The following is a 22,739-nucleotide window of genomic DNA, read 5'->3' as shown; positions in this document are numbered from 1 at the left end:
TTACATATCTGTATGAAACTTATTCACTGTTATATGCACATGCACATGACAATAACCACGTCATTGCAACCCATCGTTTTCGGAGAAAACGCGCCCGTTATTTTCGCCCTCGGTTACTTTCGACCCGGCTCTCCCCTACATTCCATTTTCTAAAGTTTGGCACGTGAAAGGGAATCAAAAGTGTATTTATATGGTAAGCGACACCTTAATATCACAACTACAGAACTGAGGAACCTTCTGGTGTTCAAGAGATGTCCATCGTCTTTAGAAATATGTGGGTGAGCGGTTCTTTGACAAAGGGTATTCTAATAATGGGTTATTCTGATAATAACAGAAGTAATAATAACAGTAGAACACATTCAATCCCTACTCTAGTTAACTTGGGCCAGTTTAACTCTGCTTCCATGAGTAGTCGCATTTGATATATAGGCTACTACCCATAGTCTAATGCTATACCGCACCCCCTGCTTCAGAACTTATAAAAACAAAGTACAGTCTACATCACCGTAGAAAAAATATTAGGTTACAGGTACCTGCTGCGTGCAAGTGCAAACATGCTCGCTGCTGAAGAGCACGTTGGATGCCCCAAATGGTGAAAAACGATGCATATTACCCTACTTATTCTTTTCAGGACTGACCCAAATGTATTTCACGCGAAACACATTTTACTTGGCACGTTGTGCTTGACTCTGTCTTAATATGCTTGAATGAATTTAATAAACATGCTGGACACAATCTATATTGAATATAACTACTACATAAAAGCTTCAGTGCTAATGGCAGGATAAAATAATCCACTAACTGTTCGGTGCCAAGGGATGTTTAATTATTGATGGTCATTCCTGTAAATCACATCAGGAATGTGAGTAATGTAAAATAAATGACTATTTCAGTAGATCCCTTGAGAACATTTGTAAAGCGCATTCACACTCAATCTTAATGTTTTATATTAACCATTGTTAATATAAACCATTAGTGTATAACTTGTGACGCCGACTGCTTTTCGGTGACTACTGACAGAACTTGATTGGAGCAATACAATGTTAGAAGACCGCTTGAGAAACGATTTCGATAATAAACTTCAAATGTACTGCAGAAGAATGATTAAGCATGAAAGCGCTGAGCTACACACTTTACAGCATGAAGATGAATCCTCATAATTTAACACGGTTCTCAATATCGGCATTTACGGAACTAAATAGCTTAACTACGAGTAATTTATCAATATGTGCATGATGAGTATACGCCTTTATTTTCTTTTCAATAAAAACAAATATACTAATTCTAAATCGGCTACAGCCAGAGAGCGACACACTCCTTGTTATGTCACACAGAAAATATTTAGTGGTATTTCAACTCTACGTGAGCTTAACAGTGAAACAAATGCATTATATCAGTGTAATACGTACGTAATCAGAGCGGATTTAACACTAACCATGTTGCTGTTAATGCAATTTTGTGTCATAATTATAGTCTTTATTACCACAATCGAAAATTAGATCGGCCCCCGCCAAGGCAATGAAAACGAACACACTCTAATGACAAATCGTGGAAATTATCTGTTGAATAATTTCGAACAAATTGTCTGGTAATTCTATTCTTATTACACGAAACATTGTCCACAAACAGAGAAACGACATTGGATGACCCACATTGAATATTGAATAGTTTTGTCGGAGACACAAAGTCATGCAGCACATTAAGCTTTTTGATATGAACAAGGCTGTTACTAAAATATAGGCCTATATATACTCACACACTCAGTGAGCACTTTGTTAGGTATTTATTAGACCTATTTTTGTACGTATTGGGTTTTTGCTGCTGTAGCCTGTCCACTTCGAGGTTTGATGTGTTGTGTGTTCAGAGATGCTCTTCTGCATACCACTGTTATAATGCGTTGTTATTTGCGTTACGGTCACCCTCCTGTCAGCTTCGACCAGCCTGGCCATTCTCCTCTGACCTCTCTCATTAACAACGTGTTATTGCCTGCTACTCGCTGGATTTGCTCTATTCTCGGCAAACACTAGAGGCTGTTGTGTGTGAAATTACAGGAGATCAACAGTTTCTGAGATACTCAAACCACCCTGTCTGGCACCAGTAACCACGGTCAAAGTAACTCGGATCACATTTGTTCCCCATTCTAACATTTATTCTGAACAACAGCTGAACCTCTTGACCACGACTTTATGCTTTTATGCATTTAGTTACTGCCAAATGATTGGCTGATAAAATATTAGCATTAACAAGCTGGTGTACAGGTCTACCTAATAAATAGCTTACTGAGGTTATATTAACAAATATTTAAATGTCATTAAATCCTATGGTGATTCTTCTCTTGTGTATAGGCTACTCTGGTTCTATAGGGTTTTCATATTTTTATCCTTGAAGTGTGATTGCAGCAAATCTAGTGGACTACTGGTACTACTGCTAATACTACGGTGTTTAAATATTTGCATTTACAAGCCGGTGTACAGGTGTACCTAATAAAGTGACTGAGTTTATATGAACTCTGCTAGAGGGCAGAGGCTATTGTGACATCATAGGCTTCCATGAGCACACAGCCTATTTGCATATCAATAGAGGATTGGCTGAAATGCAGAATGTCTGGCATAGTGAGACTAGCATAAGAAGAAAGCTGTTCTCAAACAAATGCTCATATTTCAAAAAGTATAAGAGCATCTGTCCCCTGAGGAGAGGGAGAGACAAATGCCTGAGGGTCGCTACGTCTACTGGGGGGCAGTCTGGAGGATGGCCACCCTCTTTGAACCCCCTTCCATGGTCAGTTCAAGCCCTGGATGGTAAGCCAATTGGCTCTGGTCAGGTACAGCAATAAACCACTTAATTTGATTATAGACTATTCCTATGTTGAAATGATCTCCTTTTACCTTCTTGAGTCCGCTCTTGATCCATTGATCCTTGGCTAACCTTGGTTACTCACAGTTCTCCTGGGTTTGTGGCTCTCATGTTAAGTGGGGTGTTGCCTGTCTTCACTCTTGTCCCTCCAGTGGATCCCTAGTGGCAACCATCCAGATGGACGAAGTGCCTCTTCCTGACTCTATGAATCCTGGCTCATCTCCTGTTTCTTTAGTCGAATTGACCTGCCCCCGGGCACAGCTCCTCCTATGGGAAGGCTGTATTCCTTCTCCCCTCCAGAATCTGCTGCTATAGAGCAATACATCCAGGAGGCACTCAAGACAGGCTTCATTCATCCATCCACCTCCCTAGCAGGGGCCGGGTCCTTCTTTGTATCCAAGAAAGATTGCTGCCTTCGACTCTGCATAGAATGCCGTGACCTCAACAAGATCACCACTAAGAACAAGTACCCGCTCTCTTTAATTTCTTCTGCTTTTGATGGCCTGAGAGATGCCACCCTCTTTACGAAGCTGGATCTGAGAAGTGCCTACAATCTGGTAAGGATAAGGAGGGGCGATGAGTTGAAGGCTGGTTTCATCACACCCAGTGAGCATTATGAATATTTAGTCATACCTTTTGGCCTGGTAAATACCCCCTCAGTCTTCTAAGAGTTTGTTAAAGATATCCTCTGTGAAATGCTTAACATACTCATTTTCGCCCTCTCACAGCATGTCCGCCAGGAGGAAGTTCTATGAAAGCCACTTGTTCACCACTGGAGAAATGTGACTTTCACTCATCCAAAATCACATTCCTGGGTTATGTCATCTCCCCTGATGGACTACACTAAGGTATAGAAAATCACCAACTACACCAACCACACTGAAGTAGGTACAGAGATTTCATGGCTTTGATAATTTCCAAACAAAGGTTTATTGGTAACGTCAACACTGTAGTTGCCCCCCTAACAGCTGAGACCAAGGGCTCTCCTACAGAAATTTGATGGACATCAGAGGCACAAACTGATTTTGACAGGCTCAGGGAACACTACCTCAGCACTTATTCTGGTACACCCTGATCACTCCTTGCCTTTTGTTGTTGAGGTGGATGCCTCTAATGTTGGAGTCGGAGCCATCCTCTCCCAGAGATCCGCTAAATATTACATCCTTGCAATTTCTTCTCTAGGTGTCCCTGGCTACAGGGAGCTCTCCATCTATTCCTAGTCTGGACAGACCACAAAAACCTGCCATACATTAGATGCACGTCAAGCCAGGTGAGCCCTTTTCTTTACTAATTGTACTCTTTTTTTTCAATCAGGTTCAAAGGCAGATCAATTGTCCTGCCAATACAATCAGTCGTAGAAAGACCAAGATCCTGAACCCATGGTGGGTGGGTATCCTGGCCCCAGTTCAAGATACGGTGAGATACGGCGGATACGGTGAGAAGATTGCTGGATTCCTGATGCAGTGCCAGGAGATTCCAATACCTGGTCAATCAGGAGGGGTATGGACCAGAGGAAGGGTGCTAGGTTCTTGTGCAACACATTTTGCATCCAGCTCTCATCTGTGAGATCCACCGTCTGCATCCAGCCCATCCTGGGCTGCTGGGAGTCGGCTCCAGAAGAACAGGCCCTGTCACACACCAGAGTGTCCACCAGATGGATGCAGACCAGGATCAGCAACTTCTCCCCAATTCTTCTGCCTAATGGACTTGATCATGTTCACCTGTGCCTTGTTTCACTGCCTATTTAACCTGCCCTATTTTCTCAAGTCTTTGCTCAGACATAAACTTTCTTTTGTGAGTGTTTGCTGCTGAGCATTTCTCTTCTCTAAGAGATTCTTATTTGTAAAAGTGTTTTGTTTCTTTGTATTCAAGTAAAGATCACTGATAATTATAACTTATGCCTCTGTCCACTTTGATTGCTAAAAATTAAACTTTCAGTGTCTTCAGTGTGCCTTCTGACATTCTATGACATAATTTTAAAAATGTAGGCTAATTCATGTTATGTTAAATAACTTTTGATGTTAAATGTAGCATGAAACAATCTAGAAACAACATATTTATTATGTATTAATGTACAAAACAACTTTGATGTAAAAGCTTAATATGAAGAATTCTTGCATGACAGAAGTATATAATGTAGTCTACAAGGGCAGGTAAACATAGTTCTCTGAGCGAAGAGACTGTATTCCATATGTACGGGGAAGGATCCCCTCTGGTCCTTACAAATGGATAATCTTTATGAAACACTGGCTGTGCCAGCCACACCCTGATTAGTGCTCTACAAAGCACCTGAGTTGGCATGGTATTAATGAACATTTCATTGACCCTGTCTCTGAGCAGCCTATAGCTGGAGATATTCTCTTTACCCAGAGAACCATGGTTAATATGTTCTCTTTCACATCAAGAATATCTCTCCACACAGCATATTCCATATGTACGACCAAACACACCGCAAGCAGATGAAGCAGTTGTGTCCAGCTAAGTACAACACAACTGAACTGTTTGCACCCCAAACAGGTAAAAGGCCATGCCAAGCGCAAGGACCACGCTGAGAGGTGGAAGGTCACTCAGGCTGCCTGATGCCAAGTTCATTTAAGCAACAGGGCATTACACAATGTATCCAGCCGAGGGCTCCACTGTATTACTTACTGGAAAACCGCAATCTGGCTATAAAGAAGTAGCCAGCAAACTGAACACATCATAAACGATATTATCGTTATTTATTCGCTGATGAGTAAATTCGTTTTTGTGATGAACCTTGCATTAGTGCATTTTCATTTGCCTAAGGACAGTATTGTATACCATTTTCCTGGATAACGTAAATGGAAACGTGGGTTGAAAAGTTTAAAATGAGTAAACTTAGTCATGGGCAACTATTAACATTCCAAAATGGCATTTGTGCTACATGTAATATGTAGTAAAATGGGCATATATAGTAATGACAAAATACTGGCCGTGTAAGGAGTGCATTTTTATGTCTGAAAGAAAGGGTACATTCAGTTTTGGATGCATCATATCATTGGTTGAGAAAGTGGTAGCTAAAGTGACCAAGTGTAAAGAGGTTTGTGTAATGGTGGAAACTGAAATAAACCGATTTTTGCAAATACTTTTTCATTTGTCATTTGTTCATCCTTGAGTCGCCATCGGAAAGTAATTAGCCTAGACTACCAGCTAGTTATTGTGTGTTCGTGATTCGCAATCCCCAAAAGGTACGGTTTTCAGTCCAGATCTGCATATCCTCACATCGCATAACATCCACAGCTGTAAATTAGCTATAGTATCAGGTCTGTAGAACAAGTGAACCCAATCGCAGTGTAATCAGCAGTAAAGAAGGCATTCAGAAGTTCATTCAGAGTCTTTATTTTGTTCAGGAGAGTCAAACAGGTGAGGGTCAATAGGCAGCAAACAGATTCAGTGGGGATCAGGCAGTTTGTAATACAGAGTCCAGGCAAAGGGTCAATACTCCAACAAACAGGTATAACAAGGATAATCGTGGTTACAGTGCGGGCCGTCTGAAAGGCATCACAAGGTACGGGTAGTGACCGCTCGGGGTATTGAAAGCCGTCTTCCATTTGTCGCCCTCGAGGATGCGGACCAGGTGGTAGGCGTTGCGGAGATCCAATTTTGTGAAGAACTGGCATTCTTGTAGTGATGAGAAGGCAGAAGCAGTGAGTGGGATGGGGTAGTGGTTCTTAATGGTAATGTCATTAAGTCCATGGTTGTCAATGCATGGTCGAATAGATTTGTCTTTCTTCTCTACAAAGAAGAACCCAGCTCCTGCTGGAGAGGAAGAGGGACGAATCAGACTGGCAGCCAGGGAGACCCCAATGTACTTCTCCATGGAGAGGGGCTCTGGAACGGGGAGGGAGAAGAGACGACCTCTCAGAGGAGTGGTGCTGGGATGCAGTTCAATGGCGCAATCATAGGAATGATGAGGAGGCAGGGAGCAGGCTCGGGATTTACTGAAGACTTGTCCTATGTCGCGGGATGGAGGACAGGTCAGGTGGTGTCTTGGGTGTGTCATGGGCGGACTCGGGTTGGTTGGAGGCCGAATGGAGGCAGGACCCAGTCGACTTGGGGATTGTGCTGGAGTAGCCACATTCTGCCCAAAACCACCGGGACCAGGGGAGACTCCTTAATGTAAAACATAGGCTCCTCCTGGTGGTTGCTGGAGATCTGCAGCTGAACTTGGGAGGTGATTGTGTTGACTGCAACAAGGGGTGCGCCTGTGATGGCATTGGTGCAGAGGACCTGGGAGAGGGTTGAGGTCGGAACCTCCAGGCGATGGACCAGAGTGGGGCAGATCATGCTGGCATCGGCTCTGGAGTCGATCAGAAACCGCACTTGGTGGCTCCCTCCCTCCCAGAAGATGTATGCCATGACAGTATTCAGGGTAGCACCCATCAGGACCCCCTCCTTCACTGATGGGCATTGTCTTTTAATGGGCAGGTCCGGAGTACAGACAGAGATGCTACTTCACCCATCTCTCTCTCCCTGTGGTTGAGAGGTGTGTGGTTCCCACCCCCATGGGTTCAGGTTCAGGAAAAGGAGGTTTCCAAGGGACCTGGTGTCATGGACGAGGGCCCTGAAGCGGCAGAAGAGGATCCGGTTCCCAGGGTCGTCTGGTCGTGTGCCGTTCCTTCTGCCGTGTCCACTCAGATCACCAGGTGGATGAGGGTGTCCAGGGAAGCCGGCAGCACACAGGTTGTTAGTTGGTCCAGGATAGATTTGGAAAGACGATTCTGGAAAGCCCTGTGTAGCGCTGTGTCGCCCCAGCCTGCAGACACTGCCAGGGTCCGAAACTTGATGGAGTAATCTGAAACAGAGCGGGAACCCTGGCAGATGCGAAACAGTTCACAGAGGCAGCTGGTCCGGAGATGACCTGGTCAAACACTGTCTTCATGGCAGTGGAGAAGAGAGCAAAGTTGTAGCACTCAGGGGTGCTAGAGTCCCAAAAAGCAGTTCCCCATTCCCTCACTCTGCTGGACAGCAGAGTGACCAGATAAGCCACCTTGGACCTTTTGGTGGGGAAGCTGGAAGGTGGAAGCTCAAAGATCAATGAGCATTGGGACAGGAAGGAGGCGCAGTCCCTTGGTTCGCCATCGTAGCATGGCGGAGGTGGCAGACAAGGCTCTGGGTGGGACCTGGGTTGCTGGACCTGGGCGCTGGTTCGGTCTCGTGAATCCCGAGGCGCTGTCCTTGCAGTCTGCTAGCCTCCAGTGTCGCAGTTGGATCTCCTGGGTTCATCTTGGCCATCTTTATTTTGTTCAGGAGAGTCAAGCAAGCGAAGGTCAATAGCCAGCAAACAGATTCAGTGGGGATGAGGCAGTTTGTAATACAGAGTCCAGGCAAAGGGTCAATACTCCAGCAAACAAGTATAACAAGGGTAATCCAAATCATAATCATGGTTATAGGTGAAGGGTCGATAACTAACAGGCTAAGCAGACAGAAACAGAATCCAAAAACATAAGTCGAGGTACAGAAACAGGTCAATAAACTACGGGTGAAAATCAAACAGACGGGATAAACAAAATGCAGAAGAAACAGGCCGTAACAGGTATCAATCAGAAAACGCTGGAGAGTATGCATAAGACACAAAGCAATCTGGCTGGAAACTGAACAAACAAAGGGGTTTAGATTATACAGGTAACGAGAGGGAATGGCAATCAAGTGTGGGAAACAATCAGGAAGTGAAACAGGTGACACATATGAATGAAGTGGCTACGGTGTTCACAGGGGTAACAAAAACACAGAAACGCTAATGGCATAGACAGAATACAATACATAGAAAACACGAATCCTAACATATAGTCTGATATCAGGAATAGCTGTGCATGATTAAGTCCTATATTGGCACTGTGTTGTATTGCATTTCTTGACAATATTCCTCAAATGATGTACTCCTCTAAATTGAGAGATGCTCTCACCTTTTCCTTTGTGGTTCTTGAGAAAGAAATTACCTACATGACTACACCCTGTCTGCCACCAACAATCATTCCACGGTCAAAGTCACTCTGATCAAATTTTTTCCCCATTCGGAAGGTTGATGTCAACATTAACTGAAGCTCCTGACCCGTATCTACATGACTGTATGCTGCCACACAATTGGCTGATTAGATAATTGCATGACTAAGTAGGTGTATTAAAGTAAAAATGTCCCTAATAAAATGCTTGGTGAGTGTGTATAAAGTTAATTTATTTAATTTATAGTTTATTATGTGTATTTTTACAGGACTAGCTTTCAGTTCCCTTGAATAAATGTGACATAAATACTTTAGCATTGAGGTGTCCAATAATATGTTTGTTTGTATTTAGTTAGCTAGTGGTGACACTAGCCACTGCTGCTAACACCAGTGGATTTCAATCTGCTCTAGCCTGCCTGCACAATTTTGTAACATAAGCATATATACTCACAAACACATCAATTCATTGCTGCTTTTATTTTCATTAGACGTCTCAAGTCTTCTGAAAGTCCTGGAGTCTTTTGGATTTAGTCATGAGCTCCCTGCCCAGGGAGGAAATATGCTGATAGAATCTCCTGAAAATGTTAGCAGTAATGTTAATACTGCGCAGAGGGACCCAGCTATCACAGCCAGCCAGCTGTCATATAAAACTGAAATTAGTTAGCTCATAACACGGCAGCTAATTAATGTTACGCCCAGAAGAGGCCAGAACAGTTTTTAGAATAATAAATACAAGTAGACAAGCAAGGTATTGGGCATAAGCGAACACAGACACAGGTTGTCAGTGTGTCATAATAATGACTGAGCATCTTTGTTTTATAATATTGTCAGGGTGAAAATCTTGCATAGTATAGTAGAGAGAGGGAAGTAACTATCAACTCAAGCCAAATGTATGTTTATGTATGTGCATGTATGTGTAAGTGTAAGTACACATGTACCCATGCGTGGAAATGTGGTGTGCATAGGAGTGCATATAATACATTTAAATGTGTGTGCGTCCATGTGTGCATGTACACAACACTGTATTAATGTGTTGTGTTTGGTGGGGGTGGGGGGATATCGGTTCCCATTCAACTCCACAAAAAGCAGGGCATGGCCTCTCCTGTGCTTCCGCTTGATCCACTACAAACTGACTGGACTGATAAGGCACTGCAGGCCCCGCAGTACTGTAGCATTCAGCAACATTGTCATCCACACCTCCACCCTCACTCACAACTCCACAGTCAAGCCAGGGCCCACACATGTGGAGCAGTGGGGGCAAGGTCAACATATTTCTGCAAACAATCACATCACACACACAGGCACTCACATTCTTACTTCCCTCTCTTGCTGCATTTTTTCATCTTTCTTTAGATTGTGCATTTGGTTGGTCACACCCCCAGTTCCCTGTGGGAACAAGCAGAGTGGTTGAAGGCAATGCCGATCAAAGCATCCCTTCTTCCCAACCTGCTCAGGATTTTTCTAATGAACATCTGACCCTTGAAACAGCATCTATTTTAAAATTAGTGCAGTCAAACCCCAGAGCAATAATGTATTTCGCAAAATACTTTACATTTATAATTGGTTTCAAATAGAATATACATTGAAATCACATTTTTGTAATATATACAAGTAAATGCAAAACTAAATGAATTCATTTGTTTGTGGATAATGCAACCAATCCAAGTTCACCTCACAGGTGCACTTTATGACCACAAAACTTTAGTAATTACTACTGAAACATATATTCAGTGGATTCAGAAAGTATTCAGACCCCTTCACTTTTTGCACACTGTATTGTGTTGTAGATATAATTTTTAATGGACTATCAATCTACACTCAATGACCCGTAATTACAAAGTGAAGGCATGTTTTTAGAATTTCTTTCAGATTTATTACAAATCAAAAACTTAAATCTTTCTTTCACATAAGTATTCAGAACCTTTGCTGTGGAAACTTCAAATTGTGGTCTTGTTAGCTTTAATTAGTGTGATTTCGAAGCAACACACTACTGTTATCCGAAAGTTGTATTTATTATTCTGCCGGTTTTTGTCCACGTACTCCTCCCAGAGTTCCCGAGCTATTGACACCAAACAAACTGGAAAATGCCCAGCTTGATCCCGAGTGGTATACTTGTTCACAGCTTTTCGATATTCCCATGAATTTCCTTCAAGATATTGATGGTTTTCCAGTGAAAAAATCCCAAGGAAGCCTGTGATGTCACAATAGTCTCTGCCTTCTAGCAGAGTTCATATATACTTTATTAGGTACACCAGTACACCAGCTTGTAATTACAAGTATTTAAACTTTTAAAAAATAGTATTAGTAGTAGTAGCAATAGTCCACCGATTTGCTGCATCACATGCCGCATATTCTATAGGAAATATACATCTCTGTCTGAAGGATAATGATCACTCTAACAGAGCTTTGGAACTCCTCTGCAGAGATGGTGTAACCTGCCAGAAGGACGACCATCTCAGCACGATCAGGAGCGAGATGGAAGCCAATCTTGAGTGAAAGGCATATGACAGCTCAAACAGCACTTGAGAGCATGGGGTTGTTTCTCAATGGCAGGGGCAGGGAGACTGGTCAGAATTGAGGGAAGGATGAATACAGAGAGGTCCTTGAAGAAAACCTGCTCCTGAATGCATGGGACTGGGGCCACCTTTCAGCACAACAATGACCTGAAGCATACAGCCAAGACAACGCTGGAGTTGCATCGGGACAAGTCTCTGACTGTCCTTGAGTGGCCCAGCCAAAGTCCAGACTTAAACCCCATCAAACATCTGTGGAGAGACCTGAAGATGGCAGTTCACAGACCCTTCCCATCCAATTTGACATAGCTTGAGAGGATCTGCCAGCAAGAATGGGATAAACGGTACAAATCTAGGCATGCAAAGCTTGTAAAGACTTACACAAGAAGATTCAAAGCTGTAAGTGCTGCCAAATGGACTTCTACAAAGTACTGAATTAAGGGTCTGAGTACTTACAGTATATTGATGAGAGATATTTGTTTTTGCTAAAATGTCAAAAAACATGTTTTCACTTTTTTGATATACATTTCATGAATATTACCATTTACATTTCCATAGATTGGACTACCTGCCTTTGTTCATTATTTTATTTGCAGTATACTTGCAGTATGCCATATACAACACTTTTTCACTTTACATATTTCGATTTGTCTCATATTATAGAAACATTGGGAACCCTGCTCCTGAATTAATACATTTTCTTACAGCAGATACTACTTATATATGTACATGATTCGGCAATGATTTGGTCATTTTTTATTTTTTCATGGAACTTTCAAGGAACTTTTCAAGAAATGCATTTAAGATATTCAGACAAATGTAGCTGGACCTGTTCATTTACATTTGGCAAAAAAGCAAGTTATAGTCTCAAATCTAACACTGACAGATTTAAAAGGAGGTTCTTCCCTCAGTCGTGAAAATGCACAAAATACTTAACACACCATTTCAAGAAAGTGCATTTCCCGAAACATGACGTGAGAATTTTTCAAGAGTAACTTACAATACGGGATCTTTACAATACGGAATCAAAATGACAATAAATTGCACTTTCTTTAGCTTAATTGAAATTAGACAATAGGCTATCCCATTTACTGCGGCAGTTTGCAATGGCCTTCTTAATCAACAAAAAGCAGTAGAACACTTTCCCAAAATTAATTGTCTAAAAAACGCACATTTGTGGTCGGGTACGGGACATAGGTTTTATAGGTGATTGATTTGTCCGCTGTCCGTACGGAGGGATTTAACATGGCACACAGAATAATTGCAATCTCACAACTAGTTCCAAGATGTCATGGAAAAATAAAAATGTCATGCATTACTTGAGTAGCTACATGTTTCGGGAAACTAGTAAAATCAGCGAATATCTTGAAGAGATACTTCCAGACATTCTTACCGCCGAATATTCATATTCAGTGATTTGCCTAGCCCTGTGCAAAGTTTTTGAACATCACAGATATTGCAGAGCTGCTTATATCTTAAATTGCTTTGCTGTTTACTATATTGAATATAAGAAATATACCGCTGTTGATGAGCTCAATGTATTGTCGCTCTCTGTCTCTTTTGAGAAGCAATACAATGACAACCAGCCGACAATTCACATGACAACAAGAAATAATATTTATCTCATTTAACTTAACAATTTGGAATAGAAGGACTGACACATGCAGCCTATGTAAGACTGCCATCTACAGGACTCCTAAAATGTTGTTTTGAATCTAAAAATGTGCAGGCTTACATTCAGGTGTGCTTCTCACGAGTGAACTATTTTCCTGCCAATGCAAGTAGTAGTAGCTTAATAGTGGGACAAGCAGCTGCAGCAGTATTGGTAGACTACTATCAATAGATTTGCTCTAATTATTTGAACATACAGTATGGGCACAAATTGGAAACACAGTGCAGTTTAAATCTCATATCATAAGATTCCTCAATTATGTTGATATAACCCAAAACATAATGGTACGTGCAATGATTATTGCTTATTTCACACAGACAGCAATTATGCCTTCATATTTGTTTTATGTTCATATTTGCTTATTATTCCAAGAGATACATTGTTCCAAAATGTTGCAGTAATCATCAAACATAGTTTAATGCAGTCTATGCATAATTTGTGCCAGTATTGTAGATATCATTTGAACTACAGTCATGTGATTAAAATGATTGTTCAATTTGCGTTCATTGTCATTTTTCTCATTTTAGACAGGCACGAGTGAAATAGGCATGAGTGAAATACAGTACCCCAGCGATTACACTTACAATTATAAAGAAGAAAAAAACAGCAATGTGTGCATTCTTCATACTTGTGGGATTTAAATCAAGACAAACAAAAAAGTGTTATTTGGCTTTTGAGTAAACTGATCATCCAGCACTTGCATTCTTTTCCTGTTTTTTTGCAACCATTCCATATGTTGTACATTGTTTTATTATTGTCCTTGCAGTACTAAATGTTATGTTTAACTGTTTGTGTATTTGCTGTACCCATTTAAATTGACAGGTCTTTGGCTGTTGCCATGCTAAAGGATGACAAATGGATTTTGCATGCTTGTTACCATTTTTACATTCTAGTAAAACAGGAAGTGATGGAATGACACAATCTCAGTCAAAAAGAACTACATTAACTAAATTAAGTAAAATTGTATTGGCAATTTAACTTTGTTTGATTGTATTTACAATAATTGTTAGGGGTGCCAATAATTGTGACACTTATGGTTTTCAGAAAAAAATAGATGACTGAAACTTTTAAAGATTGAAACATGTGCACAAACGCATTTAAATAAAAGTACATAGTTCTCTCATATATCGTCTCCAAAGATGTCTCTTGCAATCAAACAGAAAATGGACAAATTCCATAAAATTCAGATAATTAATATGAGACTATTGCATCATGTTCCCCCATAGTGGAATGGTTTGGGGCAAGGGAATGAAAAAACAAAAGGATTAATAACATCAAATTCTCCTTGCCCCTCTAGTTGGCTGCCAGATGTGATTCCTGCAATGACAAAGCGAATGACATTACATTACATTACATTATTGGCATTTGGCAGACGCTCTTATCCAGAGCGACGTACAACAAAGTGCATACCCATAACCAGGGATAAGTTCGCTGAAAGACCCTAGAGGTAAGTACAATTTCAACTGCTACCTGTACAACAAAGATAAGGACAAGGGCCATTATTATTATTATTATTATTTTTATTTTTTTTTATTTTTTTTTAACAAACAAACAAACAGAGCAAAAGTCACCAAAGTTAACTATCCAAACACTGCTTACCTAGCCAACTAAAATACCGATACACAAGTCACAGAGACAACAATTAAGGTTCACAGGGAGGTAGGGAGGGATGGGGAGAGGTGCTGTTTGAAGAGGTGTGTCTTCAGCTTGCGCTTGAAGGTGGGGAGAGATTCTATAGTTCTGACCTCAACGGGGAGTTCGTTCCACCACCGTGGAGCCAGAACAGACAGTAGTCGTGAGCGTGAGGTGGAGGTTCTGAGAGGGGGAGGTGCCAAGCGGCCTGTGGAGGCTGAACGAAGAGGTCTGGCAGGGGTGTAGGGTCTGATGATTTTTTGCAGATAAGCTGGGGAAGACCCTTTAACTGCTTGGAAGGCTAGCACCAATGTTTTGAATTTGATGCGAGCTATGACAGGCAGCCAGTGGAGGGAAGTAAGCAGGGGGGTGACATGTGAGTATTTGGGAAGGTTGAAGACCAGACGAGCTGCTGCATTCTGGATGAGTTGGAGGGGTCTGATGGCGGACGCTGGGAGGCCAGCCAAGAGGGAATTGCAGTAGTCCAGGCGGGACAGAACCATCGCTTGGACCAGGAGCTGGGTCGAGTAGGGGGTGAGAAAGGGGCGGATTCTCCGTATGTTGTATAGGAAGAACCTGCAAGACCGGGTCACCGCCGCAATGTTCTCGGAAAGGGACAGTCTGCTGTCCATCACCACGCCGAGGTTCCTTGCACTGGGTGACGGCGTGAGTGTGGTATCCCCGAGGGAAATGGAGAGATCCAGATGGGGAGAGGTATGCTGTGTTTGTAGAATTCTGTGTCTGTGTTGTGTGCATTGAGGGCATTATCTGATACACCCAACCCAAATCTTGGCTTTCTGTCAGCCTCCATTGTATATCCAGTTGCAAGATCCATGCTCCAGATGTGACATTCAATCATATGACAGGCAAAGCCACCAGAATTTTATGGCTTTTGGAAAAACCTTTACATTGGCAATCAGCACAAGCAAAGGAATATGATCTGTTTCTTTGGGAAAAGCTGGGGTATAGCTTGGTAATGCTGTATTTTTTGAGGGGGTGGGGTGCTCATAACTGAACAGCAGTCTCAGCCTAGGGGGCCCCACTTGGCCCCGGTGGTCTGTCGGCCATCGGCACTCACCTCTATCTCAGGTCAGGCCTACATGAAGGAGGTCACTCCATACTGGTCTAACCAACAATTTACAGCCACTGTCAAGGCTCCCATGCCTGAGTTCTAAATCAAAATGATTTCTACTGAGGGCACACTTTTGCACTCTTTTCCTTACTAAACAATAGCTGATGATTTCAATATGATAGGTACCATTTTTAACTTCCTAGAACATTTTATTATTATCCATTATTCCTGTTAAACCATAGACATTAGCTGCGTTTACCTCCAGAATATTTCTTCATTCTGAAAAATCTGTTCCGATTGAAGATACCAAATGAAGCTTTTACATGCGCACTGAATACATTTCATCCAATTAATGTGTATGTTTACATGCCAAGAATTTAACAAGAATAAAACATTTTGACACGCGCAGAATGATCTCGCACAGCTCCACAATACACATTTCTCGCACAGAGGGGAGATTGGGGTTTGTTTTTGTCTTTTACCTTATTTAAGAGACAGCTTGCATGATAGTCACAATATTTTCTACAAAATATCTTCAGTCTGTCTGTCAACTATTTATGATGTTTATTAATTTAGTTAATCACACTCTGTGTTGTGTCATTCCATCACTTCCTGTTTTACTAGAGTATAAAAATGAGGTCAAAAGCATGCAAAAATTCTTTGTCATCCATGAGTATGGGAAAAGGCAAAGAATTGTCAATTCATAAGCGACAGATGGTAATTAACTGACACAAGTCTGGTTAATTGGTAAAAAGAAAAAAAGTAAATGGTTAGACATAGCACTTAGCACAGTGAGGGCAATAATATGTAAAATGTAAAACACATGGAATGATTGCAAACTTGCTAGGTGGAGCACACATGTACCTTGTCTCCATGGATGGTGAGGGAGGCTATAAAGAAACCAAGGATCACAGTTTAAGAATAGCTTGAAGCTTAGAATAGAGATTGGTTGCATGTTGAGGTCCCCACTCAAAAAGAATCATACAATTTCACCTCTATACCAACAAACTCATTGGAAGGGTGGTACAAAGATAGCCCTTACTGAGTACAATGAACAAAATCAAACATCTGGAGTTTACCAAACATCATTGGAATTATTACTGGAAGAGAGTGCTGTGGCTATACACACCATAGATATGTTTGGCTTCATACCTACTGTCAAATATTTTCCTGCCAGTGGCACTATTTAAGATCAATGGCATAATGAATTCAGCCCCAGGGCATTTTGGCAATATATAGTTCTCTCTGCTAGGAAGCTGAGACTTGGTCATAGGTAGACTCCAAACTTATACAAAAATGCACACAGAAATGGTTAATTGAAAATAACATCCATGTTCTGCAACGGCTATCTCATTCTCCACACTTGAATCCCATCAAAATCCTGTGGTCTGAACTGAAGAGGCGGGTCCATAAGTGCAAACCAACGGATATTAATGATTCTGTACAGTTCTGCATGGTGAAAAATCTCTCTAAATGTATTCTCTAACCTTATCACACATTATACTGTTTTAAAAGACCCATGGCTGTCATCTTTGCCAGAGATGTTTGCACAAAGTATGAAACCAAGGGTGCCAATAATTGTGAAACATGTTTTTTTGTGGGGAAATACATATATATTTTTGGAAAATGTAAGTCTTTGGTTGATTCAGTTGAATCATTAATAAAGTGCACTACTTTACACATGTTAGAAAATAAAGCTCATGTCAGTAACTGTATCATTTTTTAGTTTTCCATATTTTCTGTGCATATTTATCAAGGGTGCCAATAATTCCGGAGCTCACTGTATATGTATTATTGTTGTTATTTTTACATAAATAAAAACAAAGATTCAGCCTGCTTCAGGAGCCAAATAAATCCAAATTTGTTTTATATGATGATGTCGCCACCATGTGGTTGAAGACATGATTACATCTTTAGAAAAGTCTTTAGATACATACCTTTATCTACAGCAGTGCTGCCCAACCCACTTCCTACTCTAGAGACTGCCACCAACAATCATTCCATGTTCAAAGTCACTTAGATCACATTTTTTCCCCATTCAGATGGTTGATGTGAACATTAACTGAAGCTCCTGACCCATATATATATATATATATATCTATATATATATATATATATATATATGGGTCAACTTGGAAAGTTGATGTACACTTCAAGGGTTCAAGTGGTATCTGTGTGATCACTCTAGGACTTGGAACTATACTGTACTTTCCAAGAAGATAGAAGATGGAACCCAGTCAGGGGAAAACGGGTCATCAGATTTGGCACCTATAATGTTACAAGAGGGTTTATGTTCAACATTGAACATTAAGAAGTAATGTTAACATTAGTAACTTTAGCATAGGCCTGTAGCATAGTAGTTAAGGTACGTGACTGGGAGCCGCACGGTTGGTGGTTCAATATCAATTATCCCACGGGGTTCAATAAAGGTATATAAAAAAATTATTAAATTAACCTTCCCCTTATCAAAGTTAAATTACATAGAAAAATTAGGGAAAGATATAATAATTAAAATAGTCAGTGTTTACTTGAGCTTACCTTTGATGAAATGTTCGCAACAAAGATATGTGTATGAAATCAAACATCTTACACCAAGTCTAGGCAAGTTCGAAGAATACCAAAAAAACTTAACAATCTAATTCAACTGACAAAGCAAGATTACTTTAAAAAGAGACAGGAATACATGAAACAAATTAACCCCTGAGTTCCACTGGCGAAACAGGAATCCAAATAACGGGGTAGGAAGTGTACACAAACAGCAAAGGGGGTCTCAGTCATTGAACCCCAAGCTTATCGGCTAGTTCGCCAAGGGGCGATACCATGATGATGTACACCACTTGACTTTGAGGAAAGTCAGCAACCAGAGAAATTCACCAGACATTTAATCTTGGTGAACTCCACACACTAATATCAAATATACATTAATCATGACACAAATACAGTACGCTTCTCGGCTCTGCAGACCATCCTACATAGAACTCCAGGCTATCCAAGGTTTGCACTGCTCTTACTGGGTGCAGCGATAACTCCAAACTTGCGTATTTAACCTTAGTGTAACACGTAGAAACAAATGTGCACTAAGAAGGCAACAAATAGCATAAGTACTTTGGGCAAAAGGCTTGGTAAATGGTAAATGGTTGGCATTTATATAGCGCCTTTATCCAAAGCGCTGTACAATTAATGCTTCTCATTCACCCATTCACACACACACTCACACTCACACACCAACGGCGATTGGCTGCCATGCAAGGCACCGACCAGCTTGTCAGGAGCTTTTAGGGGTTAGGTGTCTTGCTCAGGGACACTTCGACACAGCCTGGGCGGGGATCGAACAGACAACCCTCCGACTGCCAGACGACTGCTCTTACTGCCTGAGCCATGTCACCCCCATGTCGCAGGCAAGGCTCTCTCTAATAAGGATGTTACCTCTGATGGCACCAAATTGAGACTTAGTGCTACATACACAATAACAGACATATAATGAGAAGAGAAACACCTCGCTATCCTAAAGTAAACATAAGACGGCTTTCAAACATTACGGGAAAGAGACACACAACATCGCCAAGAATTATTTCCACATACTGATCGGGGGAATATTGACTTATCCCTTACGCTTGATCAAAGCTGTAGGGGGTCTGAGCCAGCTTTAATTACCAAAGGGTCTCAGTAATCCTGGATCAACTTTAACTCAGCCTAAAGCTCCTACCTTCCTAAAGGTAGCTTTTAAACAAGGCGGAAATAATCTATGTAGACAAACAGCCAATGAGAGCAAGCGTGCAGAAAAGGGATGCACTAAACTCAAAACTCCAACACTTGGGTAGACAGAAGGAAGTGCAATTGTTGTGCGTCTAACATTTGTGCACAAAATAAAAGGTGAAGGTGAATGTGTGACAGAATGTCCTCACTACCCCGAGGTGACGAAGAGTTGCAGCGTGTTCAGCTTCCATAAACTCCGCCACAATAGGTAAATGACTGGGACACGCAAGGTCAGTGGTTCTAATCCCGGTGTAGCCACAATAAGATCCGCACAGCCATTGGGCCCTTGAGCAAGGCCCTTAACCCTGCATTGCTCCAGGGGAGGATTGTCTCCTGCTTAGTCTAATCAACTGTATGTCACTTTGGAGTGTCTGCCAAATGCCAATAATGTAATGTAACATTCCTCACATAGTGCACAAAATCGAAATAAAAACTAAAGTGCTATGGGAATTGTAAAAATAACAGGCAGTGCAACAGGCAGTTATGCCCAGCAGGTTATGCCAACTACCTGTATATTTTTCAATTCAATATTTGGTGTGACCACCCTTTGCCTTCAAACCAGCATCAATTCTTCTAGGTACACTTGTACAGGGATTTTGTAGGCATATAGTCAGGTGTGTGATTAACCAATTATACCAAACAGGAGCTAATGATCATCAATTTAATATGTAGGTTAAAACACAATCATAAACTGAAACCTTCAAGCCGTCTAACATTTGTGCACAAAATAGAAGGTGAAGGTGAACGTGTGACAGAATATGCTCACTACCCCAAGGTGACAAAGAATTGCTGCATGTTCAGCTTGCATAAACTCCTGAGTCCTGAACAGAAACAGCTGAGTAGGAGGGTTAAAACTTGGTGAGGAACGGCCAAACTCCAAGGTGAGGTTGCTGAAGACAGTTTAATGTCAGAAGTCATACACCTCAGAGCCGTGGTGGCGCAACAGGGTAAGATGTAGCGAACTTGCGGTTGCAGTTTGTTGCAGTTGCACACTGAGGACCAAATTGAACCGATTCCTGGTCCTGCCAAAAAGCCAAGTTTGGCCGGCTCTTGCGGAGCGGCACAATTGGCTTGCTGCTCCAGTGGGAGGGACTTAGCAGGGTTAACAGATCACCCTGAACCCCGGGCGCCTTGGAATCATGGTCACAAGCATGAGATGAGACGACTTCGGGCCATCAAGGAACGGGGTGTGGGCGGTGTATGGTGTATCCCCCAGCTAATACTAGTTGGATTAGATAGGGTACACTTGGCTGCCAAATTGGGAGAAAAGGGAAAAATCATGAATACATTTTTTTTATTTTTTATGTCATACATACACCATAGCAAGACTGAGCACAGCAAGAAGACACAAGGTAGTTATACTGCATCAGCAATGTCTCCCCTAGGCAGAAATTTCCAGACAGACAGGGGTTTCCAGATGTGCTGACCAAGCTCTGTTGAAGAAGCACAAAGAAATGGGCAACGTTGAGGACCGTAGACGCAGTGGTCAGCCAAGGAAACTTGAATACCTGCACAATACCATCAGGGAGGCATCTGATTGGCCCCAAATTTATTCTGCAGCAGGTCAACGACCCCAAACATACAGCCAATGTCATTAAGAACTATCTTCAGCGTGAAGAAGAACAAGAAGTCCTGGAAATGATGGTATGGCCCCCACAGAGCCCTGATTTCAACATCATCTTGTCTGTCTGGGATTACATGAAGAGACAGAAGCATTTGAGGCTGCCTAAATCCACAGAAGAACTGTGGCTAGTTCTCCAAGATGTTTGGAACAACCTACCTGCCAAGTTCCTTCAAAAACTGTGCAAGTATACCTAGACGAATTGATGCTGTTTTGAAGGCAAAGGGTGGTCTCACCAAATATTGATTTGATTTAGATTTTTCTTCTGTTCATTCACTTCTGTTCATGCATTTTGTTAACTGATAAAAATACACTTTCAACATTTCTATTTTTGAAAGCATTCTTTCACACCTGCCTAAAGCTTTAGCACAGTACATATATATATATATATACAGTCAGGGCCAGAATTATTGGCACCCTTGATGAAAATGAGCAAAAAAAGGATGTATAAAATAAACAACACAGATAATGAGCTATATTTTATGTCCAAACATATGGGAAAACAATATACTTTTATCATAATACAATTATTATAATTTTTCTTTTCTTTTTATTGAGTAATACTGTTTTTTATGAAAAATGTAGGTGTCAAAGTTATTGGCACCCTTAAAGATTATGTTGAATAAAACCATACAAAGTTAAATCTGCAGTAAAATTCTACTTATTTAAGTTAATCTCAGTATTAACATACCACTCACCACTGTTAGGGCAATAATCAAAACGTTTAAAGCATCTGGAACAGTTGCAAACTTACCAGGAAGAAGACACAAGTGCATATTGCCCTTCCCACGCACAGTGAGGAAGATGGTGAGGAAGGCAAAGAAGAACCCAAGGACCACAGTTCAAGAACTGCAGTCTTTAGTTGCGTCTTGGGGTCACAAAGTCTCAAAATCAACCATAAGACACCACCTCCATACCAACAGGCTCTTTGGAAGGGTTGCACGAAGGAAGCCCTTACTGAGAGCAACCAACAAATTCAAGCGTCTGGAGTTTGTGAATCGTCATTGGAACTATGACTGCATTAGGGTGCTATGGTCAGATGAGACCAAAATTGAACTTTTTGGCCATGTACACCGTCGGCATGTTTGGCGTCAAAAAAGGGATGCATACAAGGAAAAGCACCTTATACCTACCATCAAAAATGGTAGTGGATCATTGATACTTTGGGGCTGTTTTGCTGCCAGTGGTCCAGGGGCACTTGTTAAGCTCAATGGCATAATGAATTCCACCAAGACATTTTCTGGTTCCCTCTGCCAGGAAGTTGAGACTTGGCCATAGGTGGACCTTCCAACAAGACAATGACCCCAAACATACTTCAAAATCAACAAAGAAATGGTTCCGTGAAAAAAAAATCTATGTTTTGCAATGGCCATCTCAGTCTCCGGACTTAAACTCTATCGAAAACATGTGGTCTGAATTGAAGAGGGCAGTCCATAAGCGCAAACCTAAGGATATTAAGGATCTTGAAAGGTTCAGCATGGAGGAATGGTCCAAGATCCCTCCAAATGTGTTCTCCAACCTTATTAAACATTATAGAAATAGCCTCAGTGCCGTTATCCTTGCCAGGGGAGGCTGCACCAAGTAACTGTGAAACCTTTTTTTTTGGAAAGAAATGTATAATTTGAAAAATTTTCGTCAATTTTGGTCAATTCCATTG

Source organism: Conger conger, chromosome 11 (genome assembly GCF_963514075.1).
Source record: "Conger conger chromosome 11, fConCon1.1, whole genome shotgun sequence".
Classification (NCBI taxonomy): Eukaryota; Metazoa; Chordata; class Actinopteri; order Anguilliformes; family Congridae; genus Conger; species Conger conger.
This window is presented reverse-complemented; position numbering follows the sequence as displayed.